The sequence below is a fragment of the Halictus rubicundus genome, chromosome 9 (assembly GCF_050948215.1).
Source record: "Halictus rubicundus isolate RS-2024b chromosome 9, iyHalRubi1_principal, whole genome shotgun sequence".
Taxonomy (NCBI): Eukaryota; Metazoa; Arthropoda; class Insecta; order Hymenoptera; family Halictidae; genus Halictus; species Halictus rubicundus.
Genome location: NC_135157.1, coordinates 17154608 through 17174225, shown reverse-complemented (window position 1 = coordinate 17174225; position 19618 = coordinate 17154608). Strand labels below are relative to the sequence as shown.

Genomic DNA, 19618 nt, shown 5'->3' with positions numbered 1-19618 from the left:
GGAAGGGGAATATTTAAATCTGCAATGGAAGTAGTAGCAAATTAAAATTGAGAAGAGGAATATTTAAATTTGCAATGGAAGTGGTAACAAATTAAAATTGAGAAGAGACATATTTAAATTTGCAATGGCAGTAGTAGCAAATTCAAATTGGGAAGAGGAATATTTAAATTTTCAATGGCAGTAGTAGCAAATTAAAATTGAGAAGAGGAATATTTGCAATGGAAGTAGCAGCAAATCAAGTACCAGCTAAGTTTAAAAAGAAAATGAAAGTAAAATACAGCAGATGGAAATAGGGGATGATGAAGGGTTAATCGCACCCCCAAAGTGTACATCGATCTGGCAGGTCCATGAAGCACAGTGTAATAGTTACAGCATGAACTCACCCCGTTAATTGTACTATCGTTATCCCTCGTGTATGGTCCGATCTCCCACCCCAGTTAGGGGTTGATTGTTATTCCCGCGGCTAGAGAAAAAGCGAACATCCTGAGCAAACGTTGCCAGACGTTGATCAAATATTGACGGTCGTCAGCCTTCCGGTCGTCGGAAAATGCGAATATTTAGCGAGGCCGTGGCACACCTCTGCAAGCTCGAAGGAAGGGGTGAAAACCGGCTGGGAAATCCACGTTGTGCACACGGAACTGCCTGTCCAAACGTTGCACACACGCCGGCCTTTTACTTAAGCGTTATTTATAGAGACATCTGTTCCCCAGCCAAACTGTGGCCAGTGACCAAAAATATTCCGCGAAAATTTCATCAATACAACATTTGTTCTTATTTACCCTTAATCATTTCAACGAGTTGAGAATAACGGAACGGTATCTATGAATTTTTCAAATTTTTTACTCTTTCGATCCACGTATTTTTACAAGAAACATTTGTCGAGAACAACGGCGAACGGCATCGTCGATTAAAAACAAATGGAAGAATCAGCAATTTCGGGAAGCTGGAATCAATCAGGAAACTATACAGCCTCCAGTTAACGCGAGTTAACCACAGCAGATTAAAATCACGGACACGGGTGGAATTGGGTCAAAACCGACCCGGACGGTACCGCGAAACGTCAATTACCGAAAATCCTTTTCCCCCGCTGGAACGATACAACCCGCCCTTTCGAAACGTCCATTAAACGAAAACAAAAAGCTATTCCAACACGATTCCCAAAAAGCTCGAGGGCCTCTCTGCAGACAGTTAGCTGGCGTTACGATTTTTTCAGAACCGCTCTACCACCGCATCGTGCTCGTGTAATATTCGCCGGGATTCGAATCTTGGGGCGAGTAAATTGCTTGAAAACTCGAGCACTGTGGGGGAGAGAAACGAGATAGCTATCTGCTGATGGAGAGAGAGGGAGAGAGAGAGGGAGAGAGAGAGAGAGAGAGAGAGAGAGAGAGAGAGAGAGAGAGAGAGAGAGAGAGAGAGAATTGAATGGCCATCGCTACAAATAGCAGGAAATCCTGGAGATGGTAAGGGATCGAATGGGACGAGGCCGCAGGGGAGTGAGAGAAAGCAAGGAGCAAGCTCCTGATGGAAGCCCGGGCCAAGTTCAAGAAGAGGAATCGAGTCGGTTCAGGAGCGAGGACACCTCCGATCAGCCTGATGTTCCCTTCGTGGATTCCCACGGGACCTGCCCAACTAACAAGGGAGTCAGCCTTCGATTTTAATGAGCTTTTCCACACCGATAGTACACGAATCCTTGATAATGCATGATCAGCAAGCAGCTATAAATTAAATTGTGATTTATCGTGAAATATTACTAATATTTCTTCAGGTCTAAAAATTAACAGAACTTTTCTGTTGTTAACCATTTCTTTATGAAACTTCCACTATCACGTCCGTGACACTCTCCCGATTAAAAAGAGCCCAAGCACGATACAATTCGGCTCATTCTTACTCGCGTCATCCACGATATAGCAGTACCTCGATTATCCGAACCGATCAATCTGAGACAACTGTTCCCATTTTTACTGGTGTAAAAATTATCCAAATTGTGCCGTGTTTGGACTCTTTTTAATCAGAAAAATGTCACGGATAAGCCGACAAAGGCCCCACACAATAATAATTAAAAGCAACCGAGTTTCAAGGTGGTGGGGATAGATAATTCCCAAATATCGTTCCCATCTTTCGCACACATATAGGGGCATTACCGCACTTCTTGGGGAACGTGTACACCATCAAATCGAAGTCGTACAACTGACCGCTTCCTTCTAAGGTCGGTTTTCATTCGCAACCGGCCACAGCTCGAGGCTATCGTTGCGCGAGCTTATCTCAACAATGACGTCCGGACAGCGAAAGAGACACGCTGAAATAACTCTTGCCCAAAGCTCTCCCTCTCTCCCTCTCTCTCTCGTTTTCTCTCTCCTGGCTCTCTGTGACGGTACGCAGAGCACGAGCATGTGCCACGGGGCCGGTGGTCCTTTTCGCAGGAATTTATGTCACACCAGAACGAACGATTGCCCCGGAAGATAGCGTTCGCTCTCGTCTCGCCTTTGACTGGCTGTCCACCGCGATTTTTACGATGCGTTTAACCGAGCCTCGAATCTCATGGGATCGACAGCGAGAGGCGTTTCCACTCGTTATTTCGTACCGTCCCCGGACTCCTTGTAAACGATTTGTCTTGTGAAATGGTGTTTGGTATTTATTTAGGGCGGTCGGTTTGTGTTGTGATTGTTACGCGGAGTTCGTGGTGGTTGTTAATCGATCGCTTTTGTCGTCGATGTTCGGGACTTTGATTAACGTTCAGCACACTGGGATGGAGTTTATGGGGAATCAGGCGGGGTTTACGTCATCATTTTGCTGCGTTTCATTTTGTTTACACTGACCTTTGACATCTGGAAGGAGACCGTGCGTTCACCATGCGTGTGCTGTCTCGGAAGTTAGAGCGATTTTGTTGTGGAAGTTGTGGATTTGAAAATTTTTTGAAACTAAAATACTTTTAACACGTGTGAATCTTGCAGGTGGAGATCAGTCTAAACCAATCACATTTCGCAGCCTAGGTCAGTAGGCTTCTTCAAAGTGAACTACGCCATGATGTAATCTATGCTATATTAGGGGTAGTTTAAGTCATCATTCTCCTGGTTTTGAATTTGTTTATAAAATACAGTCCGTCAAAGTTCACAATCTCAGCTCATTCACTTTCTCGCACGCAGAAACACATGAGCATACTTATCATTTTTTATCTCGAGAACTATTCATCGTATCTGATTAAACCTATTTTTGTTTTAATCAGTAAAGTTTGCTGTTTCATAGAAAATTTTCCAAAAATCTAAACACTTCATTTTCCAATTATTGCAATGGAAAAATGTAGTATCCCGTGGTCCGTACAAGTAGCTCAGCTTCCGTCTGCCTTGCTTCGCGATAATGTATTGCAATAAAAGCACAGAATAGTCAAACAAAATTTTGCATAATCGCCGACGGTCTAGTCGAAGCCTCGAGGTTGGTAGGAGCAAGAATAAAAATCAAGAACGGCGTTAAGGAAATTAAGAATCGAGTAGCGGAGGGACGGTGAATTTTCTTTGCGGCCGTGCCGGTCTCTGGTGATTCTCGCGAGGCTATTAGCAACTTTTTCGACTGTAAATCTCGTTGTGTTTGGAGAGCGCTAACCCCAGGCGGAGCTCAAATATTTGCCGAGGACTTGGCGCTCCAGCCTTCGCGAAATATTGTGAACAGAAACTTGACGGTAGCAGGAAATCATCGATCGAATCAGCTCGAGTTTAACCGACCCCCTTCCCTATTCCGTGCAGCATCGTTCCCACTCGAAAATTAGTTAATCATCGGCGAGAGAACCGGTCGCGGAAAACTGTCCGCTTTTAATTTCATTTGAAACGCGTTCGACGCGTCCCGCCATCTTCGTTGACATTCAACTGGAATATTAAACGTTTTTCGCGAAAACCGTGGCGTCCCAGCGTCATTAAACGCCCGCTCCGAACCGAATCAGGTTAGCAATAACGTTCGCCAGTTACGTTACTCAATTTGGAAAAGCTTGGCCATGTTTGTCGACCGACCAGTGGCCGTTACACAGTTTTTCCGAAACGCGAACTTTCCCATTTCCGCCACCGGTAATGAATCGCTCTCGCTTTGCGATATTGTACGGGCGTGCTACAATGTTCAACTTTATTTTTGATTTTCCCGAACCAACTACCGGATAACTACGTATGAAACTTTCCGCCGACCGGCTACGCACGAAAGTGTTAATTATGCATTCAATTCCGGAACGAGTTTAATTATTCGAGCCTGCGAAATTATCGGACCTCGCAATCATTTCTGTTGTCAAACTTTTTCATTTATCCGCTTTCCCTGGACAGCCTCCGGTCCATTTGGACCCCCAACTATTTCTTCAAACATATTTTTGCACATTTTCTGCATTTTTTATTTCTCCTGTATCTCAAATTGACGCACTTGTCAATTCTTGACTCGACAACTATTCGTCGTATTCGACAAAATTTTCTTTTATTTTCTATTTCTTAGTAAAATTTGCCCCGTCGCTGGAATAAATAAATTGTGTAGAGTGGTCGAAATTAATAGCGATCAGGACAATGAAGAAATTGTTGCACGCCGCTAATGGAACTGATCTGTTCGTAAAATCCAATATGGCCGCCCGCTGGCATCCACGCAATCGTTTTTCGGTCGGAATATCCGATATTTATTTCGTCTGTCGAAATAAAATAACGAAGTGGTATTATTGAAAAATTGAATCGTCCCAAGGCGATTATTTACCAGAACATTTTTATCATGAGAGTATTTCGGCGAGTCCGTAAACAATCTATTTTCCATTTTGTTCTCGACCCGCCGCTGTTGCTGACCGAACCGAAAACCGGTTGCTACGAACGTTTGCAGTTGAAAATGTATAACCGTTTAATTCCGAACGCATTATTATGTATCGTTTATTAATTAATCGGACGGACTGTACGGCCTCGTCGAAGCCGAAACCGGTATCGCCGGAAAAATAATTAAATTATAAGCAGTCGATTCGTGTGCGACGACAGGAACGAGGCGGATTTATAATTTTCAATTTATGTTCATTCCGGCGAAATCCTCGGCCGAACAATAAGCGATTCGGGTTAACCGAGAATTGCGAGGAATAATTAATGTATCCATCAAACAAACTATAATATTCATCACTGCTCTGCGAAACTCAACACACAGGTTCATCTCTTTGCAGTATATTGAAAAATTGAACGCCGAGTTTACTAAATCGTAGTCTACGGAAAATGGGGGCATTTAAATTGTTGTTACTTAGTAAAAAATAACGGTAAGACAATAAAATTGGTCTCATATTAAAGCTTGAAGCCTCTACTTTCGCATACCGTCATCCATTTTCTTCGTGACCATTGTCCATTTAGTGGGAAAATATTTTTATATGAGGCGGAAAACTGAAGATGCAAATTTCTCGAAAGTGGTCCAAATTGAAACGTGTGTGGAATGATCAACAAATTTTTTCCGTGGCTGAATCTACCTCGAGCTTGAAGATTGAAGTGTCCCCTTTACAACGAGACCGTAAAAATGAAAATAAAAGTAAAGAACACAAGTAGGAAAATATTGAAAAAGTAAATAGCAATACGGGAACAGAGAACAATGAACACAGGAATAACACAGCAGGCAGAACCTCCAATTAAATCAAAATAAATCAACAGATTCGTTGCATTCAAATCGTTAGAAGCAAGAATCCTCTGAATGTACCCATCCGCTGAATTTCTCTTCCATTAAACAGGTTCCCTTAATTCTGTGAAATTCGTGCAATTATTGGTTTGGAAGGGAGCGTATTATTGGAACGTTCGTTAGCGGAGCCCGAAGGGAAAGTAAATAGCGTTGAAAAATCGGTAATTGCTAAGACCGTACCGAGGTCCGGGGCGGGGTCGGGAGTAACATGAATTCTTGGTTAATTGATAAAAGAGCGGTGGAAAGCGATTCGGTTTCGGTAACCGGCCGGTTTTCCAGCCGATAGCGATCCAACAGAAAAATATTAGTCGGGGTTTTCAGTCGACCCGGATCCGCGCGTGAAAACTGTTCGACGAGTCGGTCTCGCGAGCTCTCGCGGCCCGCAAACAATACCCGGGCTCCCTAGCCGTGAAAAAACAATTTCCCCGACTATCTCTATTCCCCAGGAAATCCTGACGGCCGATCTATGCCGGCGGATTTTCGTTTCGCGCCCGGTTACGTTCCATCGAACGCTCGGCGCCGCGCCGCGCCGCTTCGAAACCCCGTCGCGACGTCCGCGAACACTTCAATACTTAAATAACATGAAAAGTTTAAAAACCGAGCTCGCCGAGCTTCCGACCAACGGTTCCACCAATTCTTTCGCAATTTTCTATTTCTATCCCGAGTTTTAACACCATCTCGCTGTGTCATTGACATGGAATCGTTCGAATTTTGGGAGGATGTAAAATGTGAAAAGTATAGTTTATTGGTTGGAATAATGTGCGAAAAAGTTTAGGTCGATCGGATGAACAGCTTCCGGGAAAGAAAATTTGTAAGTGGAGGCGATTTGCGGGTTTTTATTTTGCAAACGAAATCAGCGAAATGATGACTTAAACTCCCACCATTTTGGCGTCAACTACATCATACTTCGTTTCCAAAAAAATTCCTGCCACCGAACCGAAGAAATCAACGATTTTATACGTAAAATGAAGGAAGCACTAGACTTCCTATTTTTTAATAGGGCGTATTGTATTAACAAATTCGAAGCGAGAAAAATGATGACTTAAACTACCCTTCATTTACCACGGGTTACATTGTCCGTCACTTTTCGAAAATCCTCTGGCGCCGTTTCGGTCGAAACCGATCAGTTCGTTTAAAAAAAAACGTGTCTGAATCTTACGAAATTGAAGTGAAAGCAATAACGTTAAAACCAACGCGGGTTAACAATGATTCTGCGATACCAGGATCGTTGCAGCAGCATTGGGAACGGTAGGCAGTGAAACTCGTTTAAAAATAAAGCTCCGGTTCGCCGATTAAGGCCGCCGGTATCGCGGAGAAGCCTAATTGGTCCGATCGGATAACAACCAGCCCTAGAATCGCCCCTTCTGCCTGGTCGGTTCTAACAACGCGTTCGAACGGTTGTCCAGAAACACGGACGGTTCCATCTGATCGCCGGCGGCTAACGTTTCCCTAATTGATTAGCGTGCTGGCAATAACCGGATATGTCGTCGGGCCGCGCCGTTCCGACAAATTCGACCAACATTTCACCGACAACTTGCCGGCCGCGTCTGTTTGCGTTCGAAAACGCGCGTGCGAGATAACCATCGTGTTGTCGCGTCTTAATCCCGTTTGTCAGACACGTCGCTCGATTCCGTGTGAACCCACCATAATCACCAAACTGCGGGTCTTTATGCAAAATTGTCCACGTCCGTCGCAAGAGGTTCGAACCAAGCAGAAATCGAACACTACTTTGTCTAATTGTAAGGTAAATCGTTCAGAAATTTGTGAATAATTTTTACCAGATTTTCGCTTTCTTTGATTTGATTTTGGTTTGATTTTCCGGCAACCAATAAACAAACATTCGGTTCAGAACGTTCTTGCGTAACCGTGTAGCCATCACGCGATCAATTTTCCAAACAATTATGATCGAAACGACGCCGGCTGCGCCGACCGATTATCGCGATGCACGTCCCGTCCCCCCGTCCCCCCGAAGGCTTGATGGATTTTCATTCGCACGCGGTAATTAAGAACTCCCGCGAAAGAATTATCGACCAATCGAAAACAACGATGGATACTCCGTATTTTTTTTTTTTACCTTCGTTCGAAATCGCAGCATCGCGATGCAACAAATATTGTTCGAGTCGGACTCTGATGTACGCCAACGATCGGTTCTTAATTAACCGTACTTTGATTATCGGTGAAGAAGACAACGATAAACGCTGGGAAATTATTCACGATCCGCTTTTTGCTCGGCGTTTCCCGCCTCGAATTTTTTACATTCAATTTGCCGGGAACACTGACGCAACGAATTAAATGTACGCCATTTTTTTCAATTAAAATCTCAACGGGAATGCCGAGGTTCGATATGCGTAACAAATTGAATCCGTTAATCGAAGTCAAACATATATATTAATAAAACAGTCGCATAGTGCGCGCTGAAAACAACGTTAACCGATTTTTCTTTTTAATCGATTTTTCGCAATTCGCCCTGGCCGAAGTGCTACTATCGATAGAACGCAAACAATTTGTTTAATAATGTTTCATTCCCTTCGGCGTCTGGAGTGATCGTTGGGAAATTGGACATTTTTCAGAAACAGGTATTTTCGAAAATAAATACGAATGTACATGTGTCATTTCGAAAATTAAATTTTGATAGAAACACCATGGTTCGGTGTACGTAATATAAATTCAATTTAAAAATCGAAGTCAAATATAAATATTAATACTTCAACGGCCACCGGTTGTTCGTCAATCACGTAAAAATCAGAGGTATCGGGGAGTTTTAAATAAATTGTTGAGCAGCGGTAGCGATTTCGTCCCTGAATCATCAAGTTTTTATGCAAATAAAAATAAACATTTCCTGCATTGGTTGAAAAAAAGAAGGGTCAAACAGAAGTTTCTTGGTTAACTGAAAACAACATAATACGAATATTAATTTCTCGTTAATGGGCTTTTAATAGAACCGTTGCAAGGTGAAACTCGCGTTTGTTTAAACAAAATACAGTTTCACAACTCGTCCGGGCGAGCTGTTACAACCGACGGAGCGCAAATAAAATGTTTGATGAACAGTAATTTGCTAGGGCGTTCGCGCATCCGGTGGCAACGTGAAAAATTCGAAAAACAATCGATCCGGTTCCTGTTTCGATCATGGAAATGTCATCGTGCCGGAGGCAGAGGGCGACATTCGCATGGAAATACGCGTTTACCATGCCGATTCTCGTTGCAAATCATAACCGTGCATAAAGCGTCATTAGCGTCGTTAGCCGGCGACCTATTTGTCAGTTTAATCGCGCTGCCTGCAGATTTTCGCGGCGCCAACCGTCAACCGATCCCGAGCACGCTGCGCCGCGCCGCCCTCTGGCAATCGCTAAATCGCGATCGATGATTCCTCCGCGGGTCCCAGTCATCGGCCAATATTAATTTCAGCCCTGATTTCGGAAACACCGCGCGCGCCACCGTTCGCAAACTGCACGCTCGTTTGTTACGACCCCCCCGATTCGCGCCGGATCGCATTTTACGGCACGAGTGCCGATTGACCCAGTTCGAACCTGTAATTTATCCTCGCAATGTCTTCAATCGTCTTTTTGTTAAATATTTCAGAAACCCTTCCCGTCGGTGTCCTTTTCACCCGGAGAATTTCATCGTTCTCTTCATCGCGCAGCCATTTTTGATTTTGCACCAACATCTGCAATGATCGCTTTAACACTAGGTTCACGGAGCACTAAAAATGACTATTTTACATTACTTTATAAAAATAACATGAATGTATCTATCAAAGTTTGTAGCCATTTGTTTAATAATATGTACCCGAAGAAATCAATTTGTTCAATAATTACTCATGGATGCATTCTTACAATCTCAATATTCGCAATTTAAAAATATTGAAATCCGTCATTTTGACGGGTCCCGTAAATCTAGTGTTAAAAAAAAAAGAATGCAGAAATATTCTTCCACCTCTGCTTGATTTAATAAAAATACTGTTTCCCTAAAAATTGTACAGGCAGATCATCAGAACAAAATGTTTGACGGAAAAATATGCAACCTTGTGTCCTGCAAGAGTTTTAAGAAAAATACGGAAATATTCTTCTACCTTTCCTCGACTTAATAAAAATACTCTTTTGCCATAAACTTTCGAGTTAGATTATTATAAAAATGTGTGAAGCAGAGCCGTGCAAGGCTGGGTCGTTGAGGATCGCTGGAAGTGAGACATCCGGAAGTGGTCGAATCCTTTGTAAGCGAACGCGGAACGTAGGATCGAAACCCGAGCACCGCGACGGTTGAAAAACAGAGAAAATTCCGTTCTGGTCTCGTGATTTTTCCATTTTATTCGTTCGGAAGGCGGTCTCTCCGTTTCCGCGTTAACCTTCATAAATCAGAAGCCGTTGAAGCGACCGCGTCCTCAAGGCTCGAGCACGCCGACCTCGATTCTAACAAAGTTCCAATTGCATATTTCACACTCGATTACACTCGACGGGCCAGCCGGGGCGATACATTCATTTTTCTACCGGTTGACGTTCCTACAGGAACCGCACGGCGAAAACAAAACGAAATGTAGAAGAAGAAGAAGAGAGAGAGAGAGAGAGAGAGAGAGAGGAGGAGGAGGACTGGTATCCTCCGGAACCAATTAAACGACACACGGGAAACACGGACGGCTTACCGGGAGGAGGAGAGGAAACGCGTATTTAAAAACCATCCCCCGGTGGCAACGGAGGAAAATTACGCTCGTACATCACCCGCAATTAGGCGCTCGTCCATATTTCTTCGTATCGCCGATACGCGACCGGAAAACCAACCGATACCCGTTACGCTGACCGATTGCTTCGAAATTGAGCTTGAGATCCCCCGTTTCTATCACGGACGATGTAATAATAATATTGTCCTTGTTCCTCGACGATACCGTAATTCGCAACGACACTCTCTCACCAAGACAGTCGCGAAGAGACTGAAAGTCAGTGAAAAGATTCTACTACCTATACGAACTAGCATAAGAAATTTGTATTATTTAAATTCCAGCAACTTTGCTAATATACAACTTTAAAAAATGAAAAAATATACAAAACGAAGCATAGAATATTCCTCAAAATCCGACGGAAAAATCTCTTTGCTTCACTGAACAATCACTCAAGAAAAAAATATAACCTCAAATTGCTGAACACCCTCCAAACAAATTTCCCACGATTCTTGAAATGACGCCCTGGGAAAAATGATTAAAAATTCTGGAATTCTCCGATACGGTAACGCGCCCCTTAAAAAATCGTTCCCAGTAGGAAAATTCGCGATCAAAGAACTGTTAAACCTCTTTCCCCGAGTATAACGATCGGCTCCAGGTGTCCGGGCTGTTCCGTTCTCGGTTATGGGACCGAGTCAACAATTTCTCGGGCGTATTATTTGACTTTCGGGTCAAGGGGAATTCTTGGCTTAATGTTCGCCGTTCAGCGGGGGTAGCAGGGGTGGTCTGAAAGCGCTGAGAGCGCGCGAGAAGTATAGTCGAGGGTCTCGTTCCATCCGGTAATGCCTAATAAAATAAGAGGAAAACCTGGGGGCCGAATTTCGCGAAACTTTTTGGGAGAGCACGGTCGAATGGAAACGGTCCGAAGTTTCGATATATTTTTTCCGTGCGCTGCCGGCGTTCCCGAAGCCGCTGTTAACACTTTTAAAGCAGCGTAATACCCGCGGTCCGTGTCATTGAAACTCGAAACTGGAATGGCGGCCACTACCATCGCGCAAGTTCGCGAGACCAGCCGATAAAGGGGCTTACCTTGAAGGGTGCAGGCCTAGAAAAATTTTGAAAACTATCATCGCGCACTTTGAACATCTGGCTACAGTATGAGCTTGGTTTCTAGTCGATATCTTTACTACTAACGTTATTATGATTTATTAAAGATGTGATGTGCATGAATGTTACATAGGAATACAAACCAATTTTACTGTCGAAATCAGAAATTTTCTTCAAAATTAACTGCAGTATAATGTAATGCACGTTAAGTTATGGGGAGTTTAAGTCATAATTTTTCCCGACTTGAATTTGTTAATGAAATACGCACATTTACAAAATAGCAAGTGCTTCGTTCCTCCTGCCAGCCTCGATCGTTTTACATGTAAAATCGATGATTTTTTTTGGGTTCGGTGACATGGATTTTGTTGTAAATGAACAATGATACAGTTGACATGAAAATAGTGGGAGTTTAAGTCATAATTTTTCCCGACTTGAATTTGTTAATGAAATACGCACATTTACAAAATAGCAAGTGCTTCGTTCCTCCTGCCAGCCTCGATCGTTTTACATGTAAAATCGATGATTTTTTTGGGTTCGGTGACATGGATTTTGTTGTAAATGAACAATGATACAGTTGACATGAAAAAAGTGGGAGTTTAAGTCATGATTTTGTTGATTTCGTAGTTGTTCATGAAATACAGATCTCCGAATGTTAGAATGTTCACAATCTCTCTAATCCAGCCCGAAGTATCGATATATATTTTTCGGTGGGTGCAGTCGTTGGTGCCGCTGTTAACACTTTAAAGCAGCGTAATAGCCGCGGGCCGTGTCATTGAAACTCGAAACTGGGATAGCGGCCATTACCATTGCGAAAGTTCGCGAGAGCGGCCAATAAAAGAGCTGCAACTGCGTCATCGATGTCGATTTCTCATTGTCCGACAAAATGCCGGGTTCCTCGACCTCTCCGACCCTCTTCACCCCTTTACCACCCTCATCCACCCCCGAAGCAACCGGTACACTCGGTGTTTGTGCTCCAGAAACGTCGCTTCCCGTCGCCGTTTCCTGAAAGGAGATCAACGACGGCCGCGTATAATTTTCTCGCCGGTTTTCTTCGTCTTCTTCTTTTGACCCTCGCCCCCCTCCCCTCCCCTGCGAACCCCCTCAGGTGGGGATGGAGAACTGTAATTTCCTCGGGATCAAAGATTGAACACGTTCCGCTGAAAACGCTCGAGCCGGGATGATTCCACGCTGCGAACGTTTCGATAAGTAGTCGTCCGACCAGCCGAGTGTTCCGGACTTCTATTTCCGCTTTCTGGAGGATCCTCTCTCCGCTTTTCGGACTCCCTCCCACCCCCTCGAGAATTTATCCCGTGGACGAACTCGAATTTCGCGAATATTGGCTCGTTCCGAAAGCTCGTGCCTCGAAATCGGCCCTCGGCCTTTGCCTCCGTGTTTTTCGCTCTTGGATCGCTGGAGGGGGGCCGGGGGGAGAGTTGGGGAGCTCTGTGATCTGTGGGGGTACCGTGCGAATATGTTTCTTCGGAGGGAGAATTATTAAATTGCGAATTTTGGCGGTATTCGCTCCTTTCGAAAGATCGTGCGAAATCGGCCCTTCGCGTTCGATTCCGTAATTTTTTGATCCTGAATCGATACGGAGGATACAGTGATGGCGAGAGTAGACGTTGGAAAGTTAGATGATCCATACATATCTTGCCGGAACGTGTTAATTCAGGATTCGAAATGGTTAGCACCAACGGTAGACTAAAATTTTTTGCGTCAATTTGTAAATAATGCACCGTGGTCTAATCAAAATAATTTCTTGGATTTCCTGGTCGAATACTGTAATTCTCGTTTTCTCTTCGTCGTGCACAACACAACGGAAGCACACTTTTTGCTTGCACACTTGCCAGCTTGGAGGAGATTTTATTTCTTGGGGAAATTCTTTGCGAGAGAAAATGTCGGAGACACTGCAGGCAAGAAGTGGTCTGAGCTTTTCCAACGACTTAATGCATTAACATATCAAGTTTTGCGCTTGTGCCAAGAGATAAGTGGAAGACTTCATTTCTATTTCGCACGAGCTACTTTGCTATTAGACGGCGTATCTCTATGCATTCGTACCGTTGTACGTTAATAAAAATGAATAATAATTGGACTGCGGATTTTATACATTTATAATAAATTCACTGCGAGCCAACTGGGAGCTAAATTCAATTTTACTTCTATTCTTACTAGTATCGATAATTTCATTTTATTTTAAAATTCTTCACATGTGCTTACTGTTTCATATTCCACTTACTCGTTTTTGTCATGATTGACCACTTCAAAAGAATTTAAGAATATCGTCACATTCCTGACGATTTATTAAAATTATTTAAAGAAGAAATACATTCTAATCATTTTTATTTTCCACGCAGTCTAGTCATAATGTCTCCACCGTCTTGTGCAGAAATCGTTTGGAACGATCAGGCGAGGAAAAGGCCGATTAAAATTAGCTATACCGTCGCCATCTTGAGTCGTCCGTAGTGCAACGGCCAGCACGACGCCGAGCAACTTTCGCATTTAACATTTATCGCTGTCTCTATCATTTTTCGAGTTACGCAGTTGTATAGCTCCTGCACCTGAAACTTTGGAGGGTAGTTTCGCCCCCTTAACGCGGGCATGCGAGGCCGAAAATAAAAAAAAAAAAGATAGACGTGTCAAATATTTTCTGAAACTGCACCTCCGCGCAAAGTTTCATTAAAAGTACGACCAAATACCATACTGTAGTATCATCCAGGAATTTAATATTAACACGTTTGCTGTCGTCGTATGTTCCACTCGCGGACTTCATCGTTAAAACGTTTTATTAAAAGCAACCTCGTCATAAAACGCGTCCCCCAAAAGTCGAACAGGAAAAAATTCGACACACTGTCCGGCCAATGAAACGCAATTGCAAACGCAGAATCAAACGTTTAACAGCGTCAATAATATTTATCTGTCTCTCCGTGCGTTCTGGCCGTCTAAAAAAATGCTGAAAAATTCTTTCCTCATTTTTTTACCGTTTAGTTTATATTTTCAAAGCTTTTTTTAGAGAGAAAGTAGGACGTATTTCGAGACTCTCGCTTCTACACTTTCGCACCGTTTTATTAATCTCAAAATTTACTTAAACATCTGCTTATTTTAATTATTTTCACTTAATTTACATTTCGACGCCAGACAAAATGAGACATTTTCTGTTTTACGCGACTCACCCCTGCACGTTTACCTCGGTGAAACATTTCCTCGTGCAGACTTTTTGTCCTTATTAACACAGCGAAATTAACGCGTCCGCGTTCTCCCGAAAGTCCGCGGGGCACGGTTGAAAATTTGTTAAACGCTTTACGGGATTAGTTAACAAATTAAACGGAAGATTCTCGCGCGGAGCGAAGGCGGCTGCGTACGTTTCGTTCGACGAACGCATAATTATGCATAACGCGCGGCGTCGAAGCATCTGTAACCGTTCGCTTTTTATATTGCGCGAGGCGTAACACGCCTAACGCGGTAATTACGGTTCCATGGTTAACAGACAGCTTTCCTCCGAGCTGCGGGAAACACGTTCTCGCGGCGCTTGCACTTAATAAGGGCACGGTTAACAAGCCACTCGAATGCGACTCAGAAATGTTAGTGGATTTGTTCCACCAATTATCCTGGTTTTTCGCGTCGGCACCGTTTCGACGGCCCAGCTTCTTTGTTTTACACGTACACGCATTGCTGGTGCGTGTTGGTGTTCAACAAACTTTTTTCTGCACTGCTGCAAAAAATTAGAACAGTTTTTAAGGAAATAATGCCGCAAGCGACGGCGAAACTCGCGTAACGGGGTTGAAAGGGGTGAAACTACCGAACGTTTGAGTTCGCTGCGAAGGGATTTTCAAATGATAGCAAGCTTTTTATACTGTTCATTGGAATGACTTCTGGTAAAAGCTAGACTGCTGTTTTTGTTGGTTATACATTTTTCCGAGCAATGAAAACAAATCGGGGGTGAATCTAAACGGGCAGTAAAATTAATGAATTTTCTTGTTTCAGAATTATTGAAACTATGAGAGCCTTTTCATTAAAAATTATTGCATCGATTTCTCGTGTCCAATGTTTGACGCTTTAACTGTAGCTAAAGAATCAATTTCATGAAAATCGATATTCAGTTTGCACATCAAAACTACACAATCAAAATAGATGTACGCAAAATTCGATGGAAACATAATCACGCTGCAATTTGCTTTTCAATTTTAAGTTAACTGCGACGCAGGCATTTTTGGAAGTTTGCGAGAGGCATTTAATACTAAAATTTTTAATTTCTTTCCCACTTCATTCAGTGATTAACGAAGCATTGAAACAGATTGATGAAAAATTCTATGAGGAATTAATCTCACTGAAATTTCCTTTTCGATTAAATTATAATGCGAAGGATGTTGGAGCAAGGGATTGTATATTACAATAGTGCTCGCCGATGAATACTGCTTCAATTTTAACTTCATTTACCGATGAGTCGATGAGAAACAATTTGTTAAATTTACCATTTATGTAAATTTACAATTTACCTTCCGAAGTATTTCAATGTTAAAATAAATTCGCACAGAATTCGACAGAGAATCACGATTTAGTAATTATAATGCCAGGATTTTTGAAGCTTGTTCTACGACAACTCTTTTGAGATGCATGATGAAGAAGGGAAAGGAGCAAGAACGGAGAAGACTCAATTCCGTTCGCGATCAGGTGGAAAGATCAACGGTGTTTGAACACTGTTCCCGTAGACTGTCGTTCACTTGTTCTCGCAACGATACCCTGAAATCCGCCAACAAGATCAACCAGGATCCCTTTCCTGTCAATCCGCCATCGGATTCCGTGGTGGAGTCGATCGTTCGATCAGCGGGAACACGCAACACCTATCCAGGTATCGGTTTCGCTCGCGAACAAAGCGGCAGATTACTTTGTTGCATCACGCGAGTGACGTGGCCCCTACCCTTGTTTCACTCACCTAACCAGCCTTTGCCCAAGGCGCCCTAAACCTTATTTGTAACACAATCCATCTACTCTCTGCCCGTCTGGAGCATGCAGCATATTTCCAACAATTTTCATACTGAATCTGGACTCGGGGGGCATAGAACATATTTCCAACAATTTTCGTACCGAGTCTGCATTTAGCATACAACAATTTTTGTGCCGAGTCTAGATTCGGCAGTCGGGTGAAAATGGTCGAAAACCATTTTAATGGACATCGTGAACGAGTACAAACACTTTATATACGATCTATTTTTTTCATTTATTCCCGCAGAATATATTGACATAGTCGAACACCTTAAACGTCAGAACCGTGCGCCGAAAAATGGTAAAATCGCGTTTCGCTCGGAAACTACGAAAGCCCGGGGGACGCGTTTTCGGGGGGTGGGAAAAATTTCGCGAGCCGTTTTAACGATCGCCCGGAACGGTGTTTTCATTACGAGGAGCCGATGGATTTTATTTTTATTATTCACACGGGGCCGGGAAGTTCAGGTGTCGTTACCACTGGCGCGTTAAAAGTTAAAAGGACGGCCGGCGCCGTGAAGCGCGAACTTTTAACAATAAATTCGACATTGGTCTTCTGCTAGCAAAAAGCCCGTGAAATTTCATTCGATGGCTCCCACCACTGAAACAGCGAGTAAGAGAGAGAGAGAGAGAGAGAGAGAGTGGGGACGATGCCGTTTATTTAAGAGCTCTAATTGTCCGGGTTCATTATCCGCGCAATTGGATCGCGGGAAATTTTAATCTGTCCGCCGGCCCCATTTCTTTTCCCTCTCTTTTTCGTCCCCTCCTCGAACCCCATGGCCATTAAATAAGATCCTCGCCGTAGCAAAGATCTGCCAGATAATGCAAAATTAATAGGTCTCGCCAACGAGCAGCATTCCGCGCGCGCAATTCAACCGAACCGCTCCTCTCTCCGCGATTTCAAAGGAACGCGCGTAATGAATCGCCGACGTGCAATCGAATCGTATTACATTGCTGTTTTTCAATGGCGGACTGCTCCACCGTCGCCGGACGCGATTTTCCTGTTTATCGGACTCCCATCGTTTGCGGGAATTCATGCTTCAGCAAGGGGAAATGTGATTTTTGTTTCACGCGCTTGCGAAATGACGAGATCGCGGTTTTAAAGGCAGGTCGATGTTTTTCTACGATTTTTTCGAGATTACAATTACCGATCTTTACGCGAGATAAACATTTTCTTCGTCGATTCCAAGAAACAGAAATGGCTTCCTCTATTTTAAACATTTTTGTTATTCACTCTCTGTTTCACATTGCACCTACTCATATTCTTCATGTATGCATAAAATTACCTATATTGCAATTAAAATTCCTGTATCAGGATTTTAAATCTAAGTACTGTTCAAATGCATCGGTGTGTTACCTACCACTCGCGCACAATTTCTGTTATTTTTAATTCCGATTTTCACGAGATTACAATTACCCATCCTTACGCGAGATAAACATTTTCTTCGTCGATTCCAAGAAACAGAAATTGCTTCCTCTATTTTAACCCTTTGCACTCGAAGCTATTTTAATTGCAAAACGAAACGTTTCTGCCGACCTAGAATATCTCCCTTCTGTATATATTTTTTTTCCATATTATACGTACGAAAATGGAGCAATTTACTCGTACAATACGTTTTACAATGTTTTGTAATTTATTAAATACAAACAGATTTGGTAATGTAAACAATATTTTGAATAATGATACAGCAATTTTTAGTGGCGCCTTACAGTCGCCATTCGAGTTGTAAGGGTTACAAATTTTTGTTATTCACTGGCTGCTTCACATTCCACCTACTCATTTTCTTCACAAATGCATGCAATTCGCATTTATAAAATAACATGTATTACAATTAAAATTCCTGTATCAGGATTTTGAATCTAAATATTGTTCAAATGCCTGCATCGGTGTATTACCTACCACTCGCGCAGAATTTCTGTTATTTTTAATTCCGTCTTGAGCATCCGCTGGAAATCTTCTTACAGTAATTCCTGTAAATTCGTCCGGTGAAGTGGAAACTCGCATAAACTGTAGTCCGATCATTTCCGACACGCGAGGACGCAACGGAGCGTTCGCAAGCTCTGAACGGACCGAAAAATATTCGCGAACATTATTCCGTTATTTCGCATCCGGCCGGTTACATGGAGTCGTTGAGAGCGGAATTTTAAAACAAATTACCTAATTCCCGGTAACAGCCGAAGCCCCGTGCAATCGGCTTTGAAGCTGCTTGGCAGTTCTGGCATAGTGGAAGGCTTACGGTTCGCTGGGAAGGTATGAAAAGCGGCGTGTCGATTATTCGTCGAAATTACGGGGAGAAGTGTGCAACAACCTGAACGATCCGTGTCCCGTAATTGAACGGAACGGTCGCGCTAAGTCCGATTTAATAATCACGACTAATAACGGGGCCCGTTTGTCAACGAAATGGGGGTCAACATTTCGCGATTTAATTATGAAAACGGCAAACAGGTGTATCGACGCGGAAACGAATGCGCAGATCGCGGCGTGCGCTTCGTCGAGTCTAGTAGGATGAGTCTGTAGGGTGCTTTTAATTAAGAATTTTTGGAAAACTGTCAAACGCTCGACAAATTCTCCGATTTATTATGCATTTTCTAGAGTCTGTGTTCGCAAGGTCGGTCACCGGGGCGTACTGGCATAGTCCGCCGATAACCATAAACGTTTCAAGCGTCGGAACGATCCATCTTGACGACTCGCTGGCAATGCGGGCCGAACGAGCATCCCTGAATTGATAAACGCCGGCCAGTTCCGCTCGTCTATCCGATATATTCGAGCCTCTGGTTCGGCTCTCTATTTCCCTTATCGACGGGGGTCGTTCGAACCTATCTCGTCTCGGAACCCGCCGAATGGAATCCTCGATCGGATCGCCTGGATCCGGAGATGTTCCGGCGTTCTCCGTTGCACCGGGTCGCAGCGCCCCCCGAGCGGGCTTTATGAGGAATCTGATTCAATAATTATCGCCGCGCGACCGCCCCTCCGCAATTTAAACAGAACTCGAGCGGAATCCGAACCGGCGACCGTCCACCAACAATCGATTATCGACCCGAAAACGCCTCGAGATTCCTGCGATGTCGCTTTAGCGACCTCCGCTTCAATTATCCCGCGCTTGTCTCGGCGAACTAACTTTTCATCACTTGCGTTTCGAACTCGATTTTTCCAACGCTGGGAATTCTGATTGTTAATAGGCCCAGTGTCGCTTTACATTGCTCTTTCTCACAATTGACTAGGCTTTCGATTTT

General features: G+C 43.4%; 1 long non-coding RNA gene across 1 annotated transcript in view; it reads right to left on the bottom strand.

Annotated features, from left to right (window-relative positions):
* The window catches only part of LOC143357485 (uncharacterized), a 252097-nt gene that overhangs the window by 121856 nt on the left and 110623 nt on the right, over positions 1-19618 (bottom strand). The window lies entirely within an intron of this gene.